The sequence below is a fragment of the Chiloscyllium plagiosum genome, chromosome 10 (assembly GCF_004010195.1).
Source record: "Chiloscyllium plagiosum isolate BGI_BamShark_2017 chromosome 10, ASM401019v2, whole genome shotgun sequence".
NCBI lineage: Eukaryota > Metazoa > Chordata > Chondrichthyes > Orectolobiformes > Hemiscylliidae > Chiloscyllium > Chiloscyllium plagiosum.
Window position 1 is genome coordinate 79,832,247 of NC_057719.1, and position 21,865 is coordinate 79,854,111.

Genomic DNA, 21,865 nt, shown 5'->3' on the forward strand with positions numbered 1-21,865 from the left:
TGTCATTCACCCATCATCTCTTTCCTCACTTTAAAATGGTTAAGCTGAGCCCTTCATTTAGGCCCCGAATACAATTTTTACTAACCAGCCTTAGCCTCCCAAGGTAGGCCCAAAATTACCACACACTGTATGGGTCCCCAGAAGAGAGATTACTTCATTGTGTCTCTTTTTGGTTCCTTGCAGGCCAAGAGGACCATCTTGACCAGCCCTTTCAACCCGAGGAATCCTTGGGCCACTCCTGCCCCCCTTCCTCCCATAATCGCAGGACTCAGTGAGGTACACGCTCGTTTCTAAGTGAGGCGGCTCCAGGCTACCCAATACCCCTCATGGAGTGCTGAGGTGTCAAAAGGTGCGATCTTTTTGGTGAGATTTGTCAACTGAGGGCCACATAGAGGGGGTGAAAGCTTGCTGTACTACTGCACCAAAGAACCATTCCTTAAGCAACACTGCAAAAAGATAATTAGCTGGTTAGTACTAGCACGTTGCAGTCTGTGTGTAAATTGGCTGCTGTGTTTTCTACATTAGAGCAATGGTGGCAGCATTCCACCTCATATGACAATGGGCATGTGCCAAGTTGGTCGATATTTTGTTCAGTATTGCCCGCTAAAGGGACTGGCATGGGAAAGTGGAGGATTCACTGCTTTCTGTTTTCACCTTTACTACAATAAACCGTCCCAGAAAGGGACGTTATCAAAGACAATTTGACACAGGCCCACACCGACGGAATATTAGAGATTCATAACTGAACCAGGAGGTCGTTTTAATAAGCAGGGCAATGAAGCCTCTAGATATAAACAAGGGTCTCAGGCACAGATACAGAATCCCTATGGTGTGGAAGCAGGTCATTCAGCCCATCGGGACCACACCAACCCTGTGAAGAGCTTCCCACCCAGATTCACTATCCCTGTAATCCTGCATTTCCCATGGCCTATCCACCTAATCTGCACATCTTTGGATTATTGGAGGAAACCCACGCAGACACTGGGGGAATGTGCAAACTCCACACAGACAGGCACCCGAGGGTGGGATCAAGCCCACGTCCCTGGCGATGTGAGGCAGCAGTGCTAACCACTGAGCCACTGTACCGCCTCTGATAGGCTGAGGCCGGGTGGACTTGGGAGGTGCCATGGGAGTGGAAATAGCTGCCCTTGGCGAGGACAAAAATGAGGCCGGCAGCTCAATCTGGGGAGACCAAGGCTGAGAACAGTCTGGATCGGCCTCAGAGTGTGGCCAATAGAGGCTGCAGTAGTGGCTAAGTTTGAGTCTGCACATCCAGTAGTGGAGTTGGGATAGTCAGTCAAACAGAGGCAGTAGGGTGAGCCAAAAGAGCTGGTGATGAGGTAGAGCTGGCTGCCATTGGCAAACACATGCAAAGAATTTCATGGCCTCAGAATGTCCCAGACTCCTTTGCAGCTTTTGAAATGCCCTCACTGTTGTCAGCGAGCAAAACACAACAGCCAATTCATGCACAGCAAGCTCCCACATAATCTGATTTACAGATGATGGAAGCAGTCTAGGATAGCTGGAAGATTTCTTTCCACTCTTTCAAGTGGTGTAATAACTTTTCTTTTGAACATCCATCAGAAATGGCAGACAAAGCCAGAATTTGACATCTCATGCGGAAACTGGCATTGGCAGCATTGTCCAAAATCTCAAGGGTTTGAGTTAGGACTAGAATGCACACTCTTTGACTTGTTGAAGAGATTGCTGTCCATGTTACCACAACCTGGTCTGACGAAGCCCCCTCCCTTCACAGACTCTTGGCTACAGAGTAGCTCCTGAATTTCACCTGTTTCTGAGTGGTTCTTCACCAATGAATCACGTTAGTACTGTCCACACTGACCGGTACGTGACCGCAGTGGCTATCACTATTTTCTGCCTCCACCTTATTTCAATTACCACAAAAATCCTCAAATAATTTTATTTCCAGTCTCAGTTAGCGAAGCCTGGTAGGCCCCATAAACACTGTTTGTGTAAATCTAGTGTACATATAGGTCTAGGAATTGAGCTGCATAGTCATCATTTTTAAAGGCGCTATGCGGACAGCTAAGGCCCCAAAACGGCAGGTTACTTACCCTCCCAAAGGTAGCCCCCTTTCCAATTTCTATGCCATTCTGGTCCCTACTCTCCCATTTCACTTACCTACCCTTTCAATCAAATTCACTTAACTCTCAACAGAGGGAAAGCAGAGGTCCGTGATTTTCCACACTCAGCCAGCGCAGAACCACTAATATTCTGACTTTCATCACTTCCCAGCCTCTGGTTTTGTTCTGTCCTCTTGTTGTTTATGGAATAATGCACCCTCAGTGCCTGCCTCTCACCCAGTGAGGTGGCAGCCAGCAAGTAAGGGGAGACTACGATTACATACTTGGATAAGCAATGGCTTTTGTAATGGATTAACATTAGACCCAAGGGGAAGGGGTAATGGAGATAGATAGATGAGATAGTTAGATAGATAAGGTAGGAGAAAGTGAGGACTGCAGATGCTGGAGATCAGAGCTGAAAATGTGTTGCTGGAAAAGCGCAGCAGGTCAGGCAGCATCCAAGGAGCAGGAGAATCGACGTTTCGGGCATGAGCCCTTCTTCAGGTTTTCAGCTCGGATAGATAAGGTAGACAGATAGATAAGAGAGAGATGAGATGGGAGAGATGAGATGGGAGAGATGAGATGGGAGCGATGAGATGGGAGCGATGAGATGGGAGCGATGAGATGGGAGCGATGAGATGGGAGCGATGAGATGGGAGCGATGAGATGGGAGCGATGAGATGGGAGCGATGAGATGGGAGCGATGAGATGGGAGCGATGAGATGGGAGCGATGAGATGGGAGCGATGAGATGGGAGCGATGAGATGGGAGCGATGAGATGGGAGCGATGAGATGGGAGCGATGAGATGGGAGCGATGAGATGGGAGCGATGAGATGGGAGCGATGAGATGGGAGCGATGAGATGGGAGCGATGAGATGGGAGCGATGAGATGGGAGCGATGAGATGGGAGCGATGAGATGGGAGCGATGAGATGGGAGCGATGAGATGGGAGCGATGAGATGGGAGCGATGAGAGGGGGTGTTGGGGGGGGCGGGGGGGAGGGAAAGAGAGATAGAAAGTGGGAAGAGAAAAAGAAGAGAAAGATGAGAAAGAAATGGAGCAGGCACAGATACAAGAGCGAGAAGGGCGACGTAGAGATGGAGGAAGGGGACAGTCAGAGAGATATGCGATGGGTTGAGTTCATTGAAACTAGGTTCCAGAGGAAGATTGAAACTGCTACTCTCAGAAAAAGACCCATCGATCTCAAAAGTCAAGATCACGCAAAGTTTCCACATCATTTAACGGCACGTTATCCATCCAACCTCAAACACGGGAATTGCATTAACTGGGGAAGGGAACAGCAGCAAAGAAACATTACCATAGAATAGTCTTTGCGGTTCGCTTTCATCTGGGGGGCTGGAGCTAGAGGTTTGCGTCCCCCTGTCACACTGTTCCTCCGGGATGCCCCCGGCTCCATTCGAGTGCTGCGTTGGAGGAAACAACCGCTGGCGCCTGGCAGTCCAGCTCGGAGAGGCACCGGATGCGTAGGTCCCGCTGGTGTCACTGTAGCCGCTGTCCGGGGCCGTTAAGTCCAGGTCGAACACTTCATCGTCACTATCGCGCTCCTCCGTATCACACAGATCCATGTCATCCAACAGCAGCCTTCACACCTGCTTCTCGGAATAAGCTTTGCCAGGAAGGGAAACAGAGGCAGGTTCCTAAGGGGAGACACACAGGGTGATATAAGATTAACAGATTAAACCCATTGTGCCTCAATCTACAATACATTGACCTGACGTTTCCCCATTTGCTTTCTTGCAGGATGACCACCAGATAAAACTCTCATCCCACACAGTTTAAATCACTGGGGGCAGACCAGTAACCAGAAATGATCCATCCCAAACCTGTTCCCAGACTCCCAACAGCTTCACTGTTCTTCGCTTTGGAAATTTCATCCAGGTTTCCAAGCTCTCTCCTTTCTGCCGAGTACTTAACGAGGCCGCAGTTTCCAACCTGGGCGGCACATTGCTGACGCTACTGGACCAGTCATCCGAAACCTCTAAGCAGACGTTCTGCGGAATGTGGGTTCAAATCCCGCCGTGGCATAATAAGAACCTTGGGGGGGGTGAAAACAAGTCCATTTTTTTGCAAGATCTCATCTGGTCCACTCATGTCCTTCAGGGAAGGAATTCCTTCCCTGGTCTGGCCTATTACGTGACCCACAGCAACAGGTTTGAATCTTCACTGCCCTCTGGGCAATCCCAAAAAGGAAAACCCAATAAAACTGGTGCGCATCAGAATAGAGCACCACTATGACCAGTATGTTTGTTTCCAAGTGCTGCTGGCTTTAGTCTGTAGGCAGTGCCCACCCGCATCCCATGAACTCAAAACACAACTGGGAGGCTGATTGCCAGACGACAGCTCTGACGAGTGTACCCATTCAGGGCCTGGACCAGGAAGTGATCCCAATTGGGAAAATTAGGCAATCACTAGAAGATTCCCGGGCACCGTAACATGGCACCACCAAACCCACCTCAGAGACAGTGGCACTGGGGACTGGGAGTGGAGGGGCACAGGGACATGTGTCGAATGTCTCATGCCCCTTCCGACATTTGCTGCAGACATTGCAATACTCTTTGATACGCAGTCACAAGCAGTAACAAGATAAATAGTGGGATCCTCTGGTATTGAAGAATCCGTACCAAGGTACCTTTGGACCTAAATGGCCCCATACGTGGAAACGGGTAAACTTGTAAGTACGTGTGAGAATAAAGCTAATCGGTTTCTGTGATGTTTGAGGGAAAATATTGACCAGGGCACCAAAGGTAATTCATTCTTTTCTTCAAAGACGACCGTGGGATCTCTTAAAATGAGAGGGTACCTCAGCTTAATGGCCTTTCTGAAAGACAGCACCTCCAACAATGCAACAACCCCTCAGCACTGCACCGGAGCGTCAGCTTAGATGATAGGCTCAGGACCCTGGGGCCTGAAGGCACAATCCTCTGACTCAGGATGACAGTGTGATACCATGTGAACCCAGGCTGAACAAGAGGGATTAATATTCAGTGTCTGGGGTCCTTACACAAGGCTTGCAGGGTGATGAGAGCCACTCAAAGGACATCTGGCTTCTTCTAAAGCACTTTCATCCTTCTGCAGAACTCGTAACACAAGCTACAACCAACCACAAGGGAGGCAGGACATCTGTGAGAAGCCAGCACTCTTACTGGAATTGATGTCAAACACTTTGCTCAATGACACAGTGACGTTGTTGCAAAGGGTGGCCTTGTTTACAGTCACAGGTGGATGTAGGTAGAGACAGAGAGAAAGAGCAAAAAAATGGGTGCTGGGGGGAGAGTGGTTACTGAGTGACAGCGTGAGGGAGCTGGAATAACATCAAGAGAGATACAGTCAGAAACACAGGGTGCTGGGGGAAGAGGGATTACTAAGTGACAATGTGAGGGGGCTGCATTAACATCAGGAGAGATACAGTCAGTGACAGGGGGTGCTGGGAGAGGGGGGTTACTCAGTGACAGTGTGAGGGAGCTGGATCAACATCAGGAGAGATACAGTCAGTAACACAGAGCGCTGGGAGAGAAGGATTACTGAGGACAGTGTGAGGGAACTGGATTATCATTAGAGATACACTTAGTAACATGGGGTGCTGCGGGAGAAGGGTCACTGAGTGACAGTGTGAGGGAGCTGGATCAACATCAGGAGAGATACCATCAGGAACACAGGGTGCTGGGGGAGAGGGCTTACTCAGTGATAGTGTGAGGGAGCTGGATTAACATCAGGAGAGATAGTCAGTAACACAGGGTGCTGGGAGAGAGGGATTACTGAGGACAGTGTGAGGGAAGTGGATTATCATTAGAGTTACATTTAGTAAGACGGGGTGCTGGGGGAGAGGGGTTACCGAGTGGCGGTGTGAGGGAACTGGATTAACATCAGGAGAGATACAGTTGAGGGCTGGGTTAGAGTTGGGGTTAGGCAAGGGAGTAGTCTCTGGCCCCCAAGTGGTTGAGTTTCAAATGTAAACCATCAGCTTTTAAACATTTTCTTCTTTCCAGATTTCTCTCAATACAGTAAAAAAGAGTGAGAAACACACGGAAATGAAGAAGCTTTCTTTAAAACTCCATCCTCTTCTCCTCCTGCCCTGAACTAGCCACCTGGTACCTCTGTATGGCGCTCCAAGGCCTTGTTGCCATGGAAGCCTTTCTGGATTTCATGATTCTGGAGGCGAACTGCTTAGTCATCTGAGTCCAAACTCACTAGCACGAGTGCTGTGCAGCAGTCTCACTTCCGCCGTTTGGCCACTGGGTGATATATTTAGAGAGCACGTGCCCTGGTTCAGCCACTTTGTGGTTTTTTTCTTCAGTTCTATGAGAAAGTAATGTTTACCTCCTCATCTGAGCACGAAAGGAGGAAGGGGGGGTGGGGGGGGGGGAAGAGAGGAAGCAGCCTACATAAGGAGCTCTGGCCTCTCTTTGCTTGCCACGCTTCATAACAGGAAGGAACGTGGCTCTGAGTAGGCCTTACTAACGTGAAATGATTTACATAATCGTATATATATATGTGGAAGTATATATAGTTTCTTCCCAAGGCAAAACACAGAACTGAATCAAATCACAATCAGTTCTCTCATCAGAAAAATAAAGCGGTCCACAAAAGGTTCAACCAAAATTTAATGTTTTTTGAAAGAAAAATATATCATAGTTAGAGCACCAATCTGTCTTGACTGGAGATAGTCAACTCTTCAGACAGATGTATATTCATTTTTGTCCCATTTGGACAGCCTATGGACCAACTCCAAAGCCATAGAGGCTTGACACAGCTTGGGAGAACTCAATGTTTGAAGACTTAGCCCTGCATAAAATGTACAGACCACTCTTCATTCAAAAAAAAATCATAGAATGCCTACAGTGTGGATGCAGGCCATTCAGCCCATTGAGTCCATACTGACCCTCCGAAAAGCATCCAACTTACACTCACCCCCTATCCTATTATCCTGCATTTCTCATGGCTCCTCCACCTAACCTGCACATCCCTGGGCACTATAGCACGGCCAATCCACCTAACCTGCACATCCCTGGGCACTATAGCACGGCCAATCCACCTAACCTGCACATCCCTGGGCACTATAGCACGGCCAATCCACCTAACCTGCATATCCCTGGGCACTATAGCACTCCTGAAGAAGGGCTTGTGCCCGAAACGTCGATTCTCCTGTTCCCTGGATGATGCCTGACCTGCTGCGCCTTTCCAGCAACACATTTTCAGCTCTGATCTCCAGCATCTGCAGACCTCACTTTCTCCACTATAGCACAGCCAATCCACCTAACCTGCACATCCCTGGGCACTATAGCACGGCCAATCCACCTAACCTGCACACCTTTGGTTTGGAGGAGGAAACCAGAGCAAGTTCACACAGACATGGGGAGAATGTGCAAATTCCACAAAGACAGTCACCTGGGCGTGGAATCGAACCGAAATCCCTGGTGCTATAAAGCTGCAGTGCTAACCACTGAGCCACCGTGCTGACTATGGCTACGTGCTGAAAGCACCTCTTTCAAATTTAGTTTCAGCACTAATCGCTCTATTTACTCTGAACTATAGCATGGCCAATCCACCTAACCTGCACACCTTTGGTTTGGAGGAGGAAACCAGAGCAAGTTCACACAGACATGGGGAGAATGTGCAAATTCCACAAAGATAGTCACCTGGGCGTGGAATCCCTGGTGCTATAAAGCAGCAGTGCTAACCACTGAGCCACCGTGCTGACTATGGCTACGTGCTGAAAGCACCTCTTTCAAATTTAGTTTCAGCACTAATCGCTCTATTTACTCTGATAACATTACTGAATAACTTATTAACCTCAGGAACAAGACTGAATGATAGGCAGCAGCTAAAATGATCGAAGGGTAACCAGGGACTGTACACTGGAAGTGGCCCTAGTTCCATGGCTGGCTCAGAACTGAGGAAAAAGGTATGTGGAGCACAAGTTAAAAAAAAAAACGGATCTGTTGGGACGTGCTAGACCTGCTTATAACCACAGCCACCCAGTTCTGCAGCTATGATCTATTGTTGTGAGGCTCATTGAGCATTGCAGATTGTTGAATGTTTCCCCAGAACAAGTTGGGAAAATAGTTGATCCCTATCAGAGAAATGACCAGGTCATTGCAAAAGAGAAACCCAATTGTTTCATGGATATCGATACCTACTGACTGAACAGAGAGACCTAGGGGTTCAGGACCATAGTTTTTTGAAAGTCGCACCACAGGTAGACTTCATTGCTCACATCGTTGAGTATGGGAGTTGGGATGTCATTTTGAGGTTGTCCAGGATGTTGGTTAGGCCTCTTCTGGAGTACTGTGTACAGTCCTGGTCACCCTGTTATAGGAAGGATATTATTAAATTGGAGAGAGTTCAGATAAGATTTATCAGGATGTCGCCAGGATTTGAAAGTTTGAGTTATAAGGAGATGCTGGATAGGCTGGGACTTCCTTCACTGGGGCATGCAGGAGGTTGAGGGGTGACCTTACAGAGAATTATAAAATAATGAGGGCCATCAATCAGGTAAATAGCAAAGGTCTTTTCCCTGGGGAGTTCAAAACTGGGGGGGGGGGGGGCATATTTTAAGGTGAGAGGAGAAAGAGTTAAAAGGGACCCAAGAAGCATCTTTTCCACACGGACGGGGGTTTGTATGTGGGATGAATTGCCAGAGAAAGTGGTAGACGCAGGTACAGTTGCAACATTTAAAAGATAGTTGGACAGGTAAGTGAATAGGAAAGGTTTAGAAGGATATATATGAAACAGGGGCAAGTGGGGCTAGGTTAGTTTGGTAAATTTGGTTGGGTTGGACCAAAAGGTCTGCTTCTGCGCTGTGACTCTATGGTCTTACATGTGACTCCAGTCTCGTATAATATGGTTCACTTTCAGTGTCCTCAGATCGATTGGAGATGCACAGTAAATGACATCTTGCCTATGTAGTATATTTCCCAAGGAACAGGTCCACCTCCAATCTTAAAAAGGTCTCAATGCTTGTAGCTTGAATAAACCATGAAGATCAGTCACTGGATTGGGAAGAATTATTCTTTGAGCTTGTTCACTTGTCCAGCCTGACCTTCCACAGACCACTAACCTTTTGCACTGGGCACATTTAACCTGGACTGTTAGAAGGGAGGGCGCTTGAAGTCTTGGCATGAGAGATATTTATTCACATTAAAAAAAAAAGGTCATAGTGGTAAATTTTATAAATTTTCAGTCAGCCGCTTTCACCAAAACCCAGCCTGCCCACACTTCAGGGGAGGGATAAAGAGACAGCAAGGTTGGAAGAGCACAGGAATGGTTTAGGATGGTCCCAAAAGACACAGGAATGATGGATAAAGTCAACGGCGGTAACAATAGGAATGTTGTCCATGGAAGAGAGGAGCTGCAAGGGGAGGTTTTAAGAAGGGTGTAGAAATTGTGGAGAGGTTTTGGAAGAATAAATAGGGTGCAATTGTTTCATGCTCAAGTTTAATTTCAAACCACACTAACCGAGCCAGTGGGCCCTCCCACACAGCTGCTGCCTGCAGTAAGCCAAGTTATCTGTCGAGGCTTCCTCCCACATGAAGCCTCAAAGATGGGCGCAAAGTTGCATTTCACCACAGTATCAGTGTATGCCAAGAGAGTGTGGTGCCTGGTGATGTTCTGCCATTCACACTGGCCCCGAACGCCCAGCTCAGTGACTCGGATAAACCCGTGTGTGCCGATGGGACGCTCTCCAGCTGAGAGCTTCAGAAACCAGGAGCAGCCAGGATCAAGTGATCACGAATCGAGATCATAAATCTCAGCCTTCTGGCAGTGTTGGGCGCCACAGGGGCACCCTTGTGGTGGAACTGCTGCTTTCAAACAGCACGGCCTTATCCGTGAGCCTGAAAAGGCCTCATCTTTCCACTAAGGTATCAAACTGCGCTTTCAGGTGGAGACAAACATCACTATTCCGAAGTGCCCCAATGGCTCTTCTCGCTGGCACACCATCACTGTTTATCGAGCGGTCAGATGGAATTGACTGATTATTTATCCTATTGCTGCTTGCAGTAATTTTCCCCCGGCTACCACATTTTCCTACATTACCATAGTGACACACTTTTAAGTAGTACTTAATTGGCTATCCAGTGCACGAGGATGCTATAGGAATGCTAGCTTCTCCTTCAGCCAAATGAAGGGTGGCGCAGTGGCTCAGTGGTTAGCACAGCTGCCTCAGGGACCCAAGTTCGATTCCAGCCTCAGGCGACTGTCTGCGCAGAGTTTGCATGGGCTCCTTGGGTTTCCTCCAGGTGCTCCGGTTTCCTCCCATGGTCCAAACATGTGCAGGTTAGGTGGATTAGCCATGCTAAATTGCCCAGGGATGTGCAGGCTAGATGACCTAGCCATGGGAAATGCAGGGAGCTGGATGGGATGCTCTTCGGAAGGTCAGTGCGGACTCTATGAGCTGAATGGCCTGATTGCACACTGTAGGGCCTTACACTGCACTATGAATGCAGTGTAATTGAAGCTTGAAGCAAAACATCATATAAAGGTTTTCTCCCTTGAGGACAGGGCAATTGAGATCATCTCTGGTGAAGTAGGAATGGGTTCACTTCATAAAATCAATCCACTGAATCAGAAAATGGCTACAGTGCAAAGGAGGCTATTCGATGCATTGTGTCTGCACCAGCTCTCCAAAACAGCGTCATGACTTTGTGCCATTTTCCTGCCTTCTCTCTATGCCTTGCACATTTCTCCTCTTCAAATAATCGCAAAAAGCCCTCTTCAATGCTTTAGTTAAACCTACGCCACCTCCCCCTAAATAAATTACACATGGCCAATCTCCTGCTGGATGTGACAATTAAAAAGTCCAGTGCCTCGATAGTAAATGATTAGATTGGATTAAATTACATTCCCTACAATATGGAAATAGGTCCTTCGGCCCAACAAGTCCACACTGACCCTCCAAAGAGTAACCCACCCAGTCCTATTCCCCTACATTTACCCCTAGCTAATGCGCCTAACACAATGGGTAATTTAGATTAGATTAGATTACATTACTTTACATTACAGCGTGGAAACAGGCCCTTTGGCCCAACAAGTCCACACCGACCCGCCGAAGCGCAATCTTTGGACTGTGGGAGGAAACCGGAGCACCCGGAGGAAACCCACCCAGACACGGAGAGAATGTGCAAACTCCACATTTAGCATGGATAGCATGGAATGCAGTGGATAGCAAGGTACACAGCAGTGCAGGTAACAAAGGTATCCTTACTATCACTAGTCCAGGCTGAATGCAATCGGAATCCTTCCTTAAGAGTCTCAAAGCTGGCCAGAACTTGTCCATCTGACCCCTACCTCCCATTGAACAGGAGGGGTGCAGAGAAAGCCCGGGAAGGTCTGGCTGTGAAACCTCTCATATTTAACTTTCATGTATTTACCTTCCGGGGCCTACCTTGAAGAACATACACTGAGGTGTAAAAGGGGCTGCTGTTACTGCACAGGAATCCAGTCCGACACCAGAAGGAAGACAACAAAGGTGCAATCAGAAAGGCACCAAACTTTGGACTTCCATATTACAGAGAGTCCTGATAAGTCAAAATGAACCAAATCCCTCCCCTGTTTCATGCTACCGCCAGGCCAGATGGAAATAAAATTTTATTTTCTCCTGTGCTCTATACAAAAAGGTTTTGCTTCTTGGCAATGTAGCTGCGAGCAAGATTTGGCTACACTTCATTGCTCCAAACTGCTGCCTTCACAAATCCACACAGCCGAGTGATATCGCCCCCTCCGGATGGATGTGGTACTGCATCCTCTGCTCCCTCACATTCAGAATCCAGCCAGGTCTTGCCCACAAGGGGCACTCTGAGCACCAGAGCTCTGCAGAAGTATCTGAGGGTCAGTGGGGCTTAGTCCCCACTCAATTCAAGCAGCAGACCTCCCATGCCTTTGCAACAATATCCTCATCTACCATCACCAATGTGCCTCTCTAATGGAAAACAGCTCTGTATATCATGTACACACTCTAGCCACCCCAGAGACAAACATTTAACATTAATAAATGTGTCAATATTTGCAGTAATTGGCACATACACACAATTCAGGAGCCAGGGTAGGCCTTTTTTTTATTTTATTAAACAAATTACAAAACAGTTTACAAAAAACATTTACAGCTGTACACAAGAGACAGCAGTAATTGGCACATACACACAATTCAGGAGCCAGGGTAGGCCTTTTTTTATTTTATTAAACAAATTACAAAACAGTTTACAAAAAACATTTACAGCAGTACACAAGAGACAGCAATTTTACAAGGGAGAGGAGCAGCAAAGCTAGGCCCCAAACCCTACCTTTCAACCATTTTACAGGGAGATGAGGACAAACCTCAAAACCCAGTTCCACATGTGACAAGACAGTGACAATGACATTTGTACATTAGACAATACTGTTACATACAAAAGTGTAGACAATACAGACCCAGCAAGCCCCCGTCCCTCCCACCTTCCGACCACACTAAGGCAGCCCGCCCCTACCCTCCTTCCAGCTCTCGGTCCACCCCATGCCCAGGGTAGGCCATTCAGCCCTCAGGAGTGCTCTGCCATTGGTCAAGAGCATGGCTCATCAGATTGTGATGTCAGATCCAAATTCCCGCCTACCCCAATAACCTTTGACTCCCTGGTCAAGAATCTCCTCTACCTCTGCCTCGACAATATTCAATGATCACCGTTTGGACAGGACAGTGTCAATATATACAAGAACAGCGGTCTCCAGACAGTGCCATACTTAAAGGGGAAAGAGGGTTTGAGAAAAAGGTTTGAGAAAAAACAGGCCAACAGGATTGGTGCATCTTTCATTAATGCAGACTCTTCAAGTCATTGTCCAGACTCTTATACTATTCAGAGATCAGCCAGGAATTCTCTGAAATTGTATTTGTTCTGCATCAGTCCTGCCAAACTGGTAGCACAGGCAGAGACAAAGAAAAAAACCGCACCCAATGCCAAATGCAGCATCTTCTCAGGAGTAAATTTGGCTTTGAGTCGACAGCACATGATCCATTCTTATAGCTGTCACTGACTCCATGCACAAGCAAATCTAACAGCAACATCCAGCAAGTGGACAACAATTAACTGCATATTCATCACTGTTTGTGGTGAGAGTTTGTCTACCAAACGAAAGTAGCTCAGCCCTGTCTGAGCCAAAAAGGTTATCAGATTTGAATCTCACACTTGCTAAGACAAAAGCAAAATGCTACAAATGCTGGAAACCCGAAACAAAAACAGAATGTGTGAAACTTTCAGGAGGTCAGGCTGCAGCGTCTGTGAAGAGGAAATGAGAGTGAACATTTCAGGCTGACAACCTTTCATCAGAACTGAAGGAAAGTTGCACTGTTGGAAATGTTCATATCAGATGTTAAAGCGAGCTCCCATCTCAGCTATTATCCTCTTAACCATTAAATCGAAGAACAGTGTGGGATATTTATCTTTTAACCAACATCACTGAAAACATAGACTGCTCATTACTCCATTGTGATCTTGTGAGAACTTTCCATGTGTATATTTCCTATGTAACCACATTGACTTATAAGATCACTTGTTGTCATACAAGCATGTAAATTTATGAAGGGAATAAGATAATATAAAACCAGGGAGGTTGTTTCTACTGGCAGGTGAAACTAGAACGAGAGGAGATAGCCTCAAGATAAGTGGGGTGGGGGGGGTGCATAGATTTAGGACTGAGTTAAGGAGAAACTTCTTCACCCTAAGGGTTGTGAAGCTATGGAATTCCTTGACCAGTGAAGCAGTTAGATTAGATTACATTACAGTGTGGAAACAGGCCCTTCGGCCCAACAAGTCCACACCGACCCGCCGAAGCGTAACCCACCCATACCCCTACATTTACCCCTTACCTAACACTACGGGCAATTTAGCATGGCCAGTTCACCTGACCTGCACATCTTTGGACTGTGGGAGGAAACCGGAGCACCCGGAGGAAACCCACGCAGACACAGGGAGAATGTGCAAACTCCACACAGTCAGTCGACGGAGGCGGGAATTGAACCCGGGTCTCTGGCGCTGTGAGGCAGCAGTGCTAACCACTGTGCCACCGTGCCGCCCACTGAAAGGTAGTTAAGGCTACCTCGTTGAATGCTTTGAAGGCAGATAGTTCCTTTACTGTTCAAAAATCTAAGGGTTATAGTGAGTGGGCGGCTAAGTGGAGCTAAATTCACAAAAAGATCAGCCATGATCTTACTGAACAGCAGAGCAGGTTCGATGGGCCGGATGGCCTACTCCTGCTCCTGGTTCTTATGTCATAATGATGTGATGTGGTGTTGTACACATAACATTTGCCACAGCAAATTGGGTAATTAATGAGGCAGATGTCTAAAAGTTTATTAACAACTAACTATGTAAACTCATATGACATCTTAGACACATAGATTTTTGGTTAAATGCTAAATTGCCTTATTAATACATTACATCCAAAGTTGACCAGCTAACGAAAGAACTGATCAATTGACTATCTGCTTGCTAACCAACTAACTGCTGATTCAATGTACAGATTAAGATGGAGACGTCTTACACTACAACATCATGGATTGTGAAGTCATCTAGTTCTCTTAAGGATACTGTGCCTTTCTGAGATCTGTATAATAATGCAACAGTGGATAGACTTCAACAGTACTTTTCGAAATTCATTCATAGGATGTTGGGTGCATTGGATGTGCCACCATTTATTACCTATGCTTGCCTGCCCTAGAGAAAGTGAGCTGCCTTCTTGAACAGATGTAGTCCTTACACTGTAGATTAGGGAGAGAATTTCAGGATTCTGACTCAGCCACACTGTAGGAACAGCAATATATTTCCAAGTCAGGACGGTGAGTGACTTGGAATGGAACTTGCAGGTGGTGTTCCCATGTATCTGCTGCCCTAGTCTTTCCAGATGGAAATGGCCGTGGGTTTGGAGGGTGCTCACCAAGGAGCCTTGGTGAATTTGTGCTGTGCATTTTGAAGATGATGCACACTGTTGGAACTGAACGTCAATAGTAGAGGGAGTGGATGTTTATGGATGTGGTGCCAATCAAGCCGACTGCCTTGTCCTAGACAGTGTCAAAGATCTTGGAAATGCACCCATCCAGGCAAGTGGGGATTTGACTTCATTGACTGTAAGAAGATTGGAAGGACCCTGGTCTTTAAGAGGAACTTAAAGGACAGCAAAAGATGTGACTAATAAAGCCAATAGGCAATTCAGAGAAACTCCTTTCTCTAAACAATGTAGAACTTGCTACCACAAAGAGTTATTTGTGATGAATACAAAGGAAAAAGAAAGCAAAACTGAGTAAAACTTACAAATGACAATATTTGTCCAAATGGGATGTTTAAGTTTGAGATACACAAGAAGAATTTGGATTAGTATAGAGAGTATGGATACATTTAATAAGAAGCGAGATAGGTACATGAAGCTTGAAAGAATAGATGGATTCAAACTGTTCTTCTCCCAAGCTACAGTACAATGAGCCTATGATTATGTCAATGGGGTTAGATGGAGATGGATGGGTAGAGGCTTATTTGGAGTACGAACCCTAGTAACAAGCAGTTAGCCTGGATGGCCTGCTTCTCTGGTATACAAAAGTGTGTTTGTGTGTGTGTGTGTGTCTGTGTGTGCATGTGCGCATGAGAGATAGATAGAGAGTGTGATTGAGTGTGTGTGTATTTGCTTGTTGCAGGAGTGTGTGTGTGAGAGAGAGAAAAGGTTGATGGAACAGAGGCAAGAATGTACACTAAATCAAATGGAGAACAAATTACAGTATGGAGCATGTGTGGTGTGGGCCTCTGCCAACTTAGTTCAGCTGGTGGCACGTTCACATTCACACATGTTCTAAAATCCTTGCTCTGGAATGATGAGGGAATACTGACTCATCACAAGTGCCATCCTTCTCAGCAGATGATAAACTAAATGCTGGTTATTGCCTCTTCGATGACCCCACAGCACTAATGGCAGAAGGGAAGGGAATGGTCCTGGACAGCATTCCTTTCCTCTGCCAATAGTTCAGCTCATACTAGTACTTTGTAATACTATAAAGCATGTATTAAATAGCACTATTTTGTAAATATCAATTGGGGCTCAGATGCCAGTCCTCTTACCTCTAAATCTGACCATTGTGGATTGAAGCCCCACTCTAGAATTTTGAACTCAAAATCTCGAATGATAGCGAGAAGTGCTGCCTTTTGAATGAGATTAGATTACTTACAGTGTGGAAACAGGCCCTTCGGCCCAACAAGTCCATACCGACCTGCCACTCACCCAGACCCACTCCCCTACATTTACCCCTTCACCTAACACTACGGGCAATTTAGAATGTCCAATTCACCTAACCTGCACATTTTTGGATTGTGGGACAAAACTGGAGTACCCGGAGAAAACCCACGCAGAGAATGTGCAAACTCCACATAGAGAGTCGCCTGAGGCGGGAATTGAACCCAGGTTTCTGGCGCTGTGAGGCAGCAGTGCGAACCACTGTGCCACCGTGCCGCCCTGGTAAACTAATGCTCATTGAACTCTCTCACATCAAAGTAAAATATTCTACAAAAGTTTTCCGTATGCTGGGATATTATCACACATGGAAAATTGCCAAGACAGATTATCTTGTCGTTAACATGCGATTGTCTGTGGGAATGTGGTATGTAGCTGCCACAATTCTTACATTTCAACTTATGAAAGGGACTCAAGTCTGAAGTCACAAAAGGCACTACATAAATATCAGCCTTTCTTTGCTTGACCTACCAAGCTCCTGCCACCAACACACACTCAAAGGGATCCAGAATAATAAAGAAAAGCAGAAACTTGCTTACATCTGGTTGCCATTATATTATTGGATACAATGTAGGAGCAGTAAACCTTGGATGTTCCTTGATATTCCCTCTCCATGGTTGGGAGATACTGCCCATTTAGTAAAACTCTGGAAAGACCTTTGATCAGATACATATGGTGCGGTCACACTGCATCTACAGACTCAAGCAAAGAAAGGTCCAGTTGAGTGTGTGGTGTAGGAATTTGCCCACTGTGTGATGACTTGTCTCTCTGTGGGTCACCACACTCAGCAAAGCCCAGCTTTCATCTCAATGGATTATTTAATAACAATTCAGAAAACCACATACTTTCATACTATTTTATCTTTTGTGGTTCATTTTGCTCCTTTGTCCTTCTCTCCCTTACTCTTGTTTTTTTTTTTAAAATCTGCATGCCTCCCCCCTCCGGCCCCCAATATCACACACCACTCTGTGGCCAATAGGGAATTTGGCCAGGTTTCCATTCAGAGCTCCACTGATTATAAACGCTGTGAAAAGCACAGCAAGCCTGATTCAGGTCAGAATACTTTTGTCTCGATTGCTGCTCCCTTACACTACCACAAACAGCACTGTTGAGGAAATTACAGTTGTCCTAAGGATCCTGACCAAGCAATGATGGGTGAATATATTCCAGGGAACTGAGACACATGGCCTCCCATCAGCTAGTGCCTACCCCAAGCTCTCCCCATTAGCTGTGAGACACAGACCCCTACCTGCATTAATTGAAAAGTAAGAAAACAATCTCTTGATCTCCTACTTGGATGAATTCGGAAGGGTAATCTCCTTCTCACCTCCAATGTTTGTACAAATAATAAAATAAAAGTGACCAATGAAATTGAGGATATGGAGGTGCTGGGCCTCCTCCACCGCCGCTCCCTCACCACCAGACGCATGGAAGAAGAACGCCTCATCTTCCGCCTTGGAAGACTTCAACCCCAGGGCATCAATGTGGACTTCAACAGCTTCCTCATTTCCCCTTTCATCTCCTCCCCCACTGACCTATTGTACTCTATGCTACTCTATCCTCACCCCACCCTCCTCTAGCTTATCTCTCCACGCTTCAGGCTCTCTGCCTTTATTCCTGATGAAGGACTTTTGCCCGAAACGTCGATTTTGCCTGTCCTCGGATGCTGCCTGAATTGCTGTGCTCTTCCAGCACCACTGATCCAGAATGAAAATGAAGAATACTTCTTTTTTAAAAAATGCTCCACCTTATGTAAATTGCTCAGAGCAGTGACGTGGAGATTAATGTTTAAATCATGGTAACACCAGAATGATCCTGGTGGACTAACAACTCTTTGATTAAGTGGAAGGAAGCTAACAACGCAGACATCTGCTGCAGCTGGCCTTTTGTATGCACGTGGTAGCCTGGCTATAAAGTGTAGACAGAACTGGGCTGACCCACAGATTCCACAGGCACCACCATGAAGCATAGGCACGTCTGCCCTTGTATGCCAGCTGGGGCAAAACCACCAGAGATTAGGACAGCGCCAATACTGGTGTTCTTGGGTTCGGCGATGAGGCCTTTGGCTCTTGGACTGGGAAGATCAAGTAGCCCTGAAGGACATGTTGAAGTGGTCAGGGGGAATCAAAGTTTGTTAAGGGGAGAGCCAAGTCTGATGGTGGGGTTGAGGACGGAGACAGATCACAGGGTACTGGGAATGTAACTTGTCAGGCCTGGAGGAGGCACTCCAGCTCATCTTAACCCACAAGCAGTGCCACAAAAGCACCGTCCTCATGAACTTTTCTTGCCTACTTTCAATGTCCAGTTAATAATGGCTGTCCTTCCCTCCCATTGAACACCTAGCCTTGAACACTCAGCGAGGGGAGAGCAATAACAACCATAGAAGGAGATGTCCAAGCAACAGGAGTAGACTATTCAGCCCCTCAAGTCAGCTCTGCTCTTCATACAATTCATGATTGATCAGTACCTTAACGCCATTGAACTGCCTTACACTATGAACAACAAAAATGTACAGACCTCAGTTTTGAAATTTCCAATTAACGCAGAGTTTCAACAGCATTCAGAACAGAGGGCTCCAAATGTTCACCAATTTTTAGTGTGAAGCTTCCTTATATCACTCCTAACCTTCTTAGCTTTACAGTAGCTATGCTCCTTGCATGGGCTCCCCCACTAGCAAGGATAACTTGTCCCTGTCAGCTCTTCCAGTTTTTTTTTAAATCATTTTCAAAACTTCAATTAGATCTTCATCTTCTCTGTTAGAATGAGGTGCCAGTGTTGGACTGGGGTAGACAAAGTCAGAAGTCACATGACACCAGGTTACAGTCCAGCAGGTTTATTCCAAATCACAAGCTTTCTGAGCGGTAGCCCCTTTGTTGGGTGAACTCACCTGACGAAGGAGCATCGCTCAGAGAGCTTGTGATTTCAAATAAACCTGTTGGACTATAACCTGGTGTTGTGTGCTTTCTGACTTCTATGTTACAGGCAATAAAAGACAAGCTTATGCAATCTGTCCTTATAATGCAACTCTTTTGACCTGGTGGCTTTCTGATAGTTCTATATTGCATCCCCTCCTAGCCCATCATCTCCTTCCTAGGTTGCACAGAACTACATATGGGGGTCTAGGCAGAGAGTATGTAAATCTAGAACTTCTACTGCTTGCTGTCAGAGCACCCTTGATATAAATCAGCCAATTCCCTCAGCACCAATGCATCATAAGTTTGAGATTTTCCTATGCACACTTGTATAGGAATGAGACAAAAAGTGTGGCACTGAAAAAGCACAGGTCAGGCAGCATCCGAGGAGCAGGAGAGGCAACTTTTCAAGCATTTCTGATGAGGGGCTTATGCCCAAAATGCCGACTCTCCTGCTCCTCGGATGCTGCCTGACCTGCTGCGCTGTTCCAGTGTCACAATTTTCGACCTCTGACTCTCCAGCATCTGCAGGCCTCACTTTTTCATTTGCAAAGGAATGGCCAGCTAAGGCCCACATCCAGCTATAACGTGCAAGAGTCATTGCTAGATTGCTAATAAGAGGACATATTGTTTGAGGTCTGCAGGCAAAGACAGAACACATCTCTTTTTTAAAAACAATATCAGAAAGAAAGCATAAATAGTTTTGTCCCGCACGCATAAATTAACTATCAATATGCTGCAGGTAAATCAGATTAATTTATATTGCAGCATTTCACAAAAGTGACCATTCTATCAGGATTACAGAGGATGCAGTCAGAAGTCAAACACAAACAGAATGGACAGTCTGCCAGTGCTTCGAAGGTACCTGTTATAAAATAGGGAAGAAGCATGAAGAGTACATGCCTTCGCATGTCAGCTGCAGCTCAATGGTAGCGCTCTTGGCTCTGAGTCAAGTCCATCCCCAGAGATATTAGAAAACAGTCTAGGCAGACACTCCAGTTTAGCAATGGAGTGGGGCATTAAATGGTTAGAGGGGCTTTTGTTTTCCAATTCAGAGATTAAACTGAGGAGGGTTGCTATCCCGATGGTACCAGCCAATGTTTACTCCCAAACCAAGGTCCTGAAAACAAATTCATTTGCTCATTTACTTAGTTCCAGTTTGTGGGATCTTGCTGTGGGCAGTTTAGTTGTCATGTTTCCTGCACTATAGCAGTGACCTGACTTCATTGACTGTAAAGTTCTTTCGGAGCTCTGAGCTAGAAATCGACTGCATATCTTTCATTACCATTTTCAAAACAGGGAATGCTGTTACTATCACTACATTGACAACTTCCCTTATAGAACAGATATATTTCCCTTGGGAAATAATGAGCCACTACACGCTGAGTTAAAGAGACAGATTTTATTGGAAAATCCAAAAGGAGATGATAAGTAAGTGGAGAGGTTCAGAGCTTAGAATCAAAATGGGTGGAAGATCTCAAAAGAGAAGAAAGTGGAGAGGTAGAGAGGATCAGGAACAGTACTGCAGATCATCAGGCCTACATGGTTAAAGGCAAAGCATTATGGGACAAAAGGAGAGAGGGACATAGCAGTGCAATAAAGAGTTGGAGGTGGGAGTGATTGAAGTAGATTATGGGGATAGGTATGGGCAAAACTCTAAAGAGATTTCAACATGAGGTTGAGGAGGTGTTGGCCAGCCAAGCACTAGTGTTCCATGTTTAATTATGTCATTTAGTGTCTTTAAGTAGACAGGCAGGAGGCTGGAAGAACACAGCAAGCCAGGCAGCATCAGGAGGTACAGAAGTCGACGTTTCGGGTGTAACCCTTCTTCAGGACTGGGGGTGGTGTGGGAGGAGCTGCAGATAAAGGAGGAGGTGGGAGCAGGGTGAAGTGGGATAGGTGAAGATAGGTCAAAGGTATGACCTGGTTCGTCAATGGAAGGAATGAATCCGGTTGGTGGCAGGGAGCAGTGGAAGGGAGGGGGAGGGGCTGGGAAGGGAGGTTATTTGAAATTGGCGAACTCAATGTTGAGTCCTCTGGGCTGTGGGGTGCCCAGGCAGAAGATAAGGTGTTGTTCCTCCAATAGGAGCTGTGGTTTGTTTTGGCAATGGAGGCAGCCAAGGATGGGCGGGGACTGGGAGGACAGGCCTGCTCCTGCGGGCCCAGCTGAGATGCTGGGTAAATTGTTTCCAGAGTTTACGTTTGGTCTCCCCGGGGTAGTGAAGACCACATCGGAAGCACCTGATGCAGTAAACCAGGTTGGAAGAGAGGCAGATGAACCTCTGTCTCACCTTGGAAGGACTGCTTGGGGCTTCCAGCCAGGGCATTGCCAAGCATCGCAGCCGGCTCCACAGGGAGCGACCGGACCTCCCAGTCACCGCCCATTTCAATTCCCCCAACCACTCCCTTTCTGACCATCCTTGGCTGCCTCCATTGCCAAAACAAACCACAACTCCTATTGGAGGAACGACACCTTATCTTCCACCTAGGCACCCTACAGCCCAGAGGACTCAACATTGAGTTCTCCAATTTCAAATAACCTCCCTCCCCAACCCACGACTCCCTTCCCAGCCCCTCCCCCTCCCTTCCACTGCTCCCTGCCACCAACC

General features: G+C 46.5%; 1 long non-coding RNA gene across 1 annotated transcript in view; it reads right to left on the reverse strand.

Annotated features, from left to right (window-relative positions):
* LOC122553815 overlaps positions 1 to 21,865 on the reverse strand; it is a 67,617-nt gene that overhangs the window by 40,806 nt on the left and 4,946 nt on the right. The window contains exon 2 of the long non-coding RNA XR_006312855.1: positions 3,404 to 3,743. This is a non-coding gene — a long non-coding RNA (uncharacterized LOC122553815). The remainder of the gene's footprint in view (positions 1 to 3,403; positions 3,744 to 21,865) is intronic.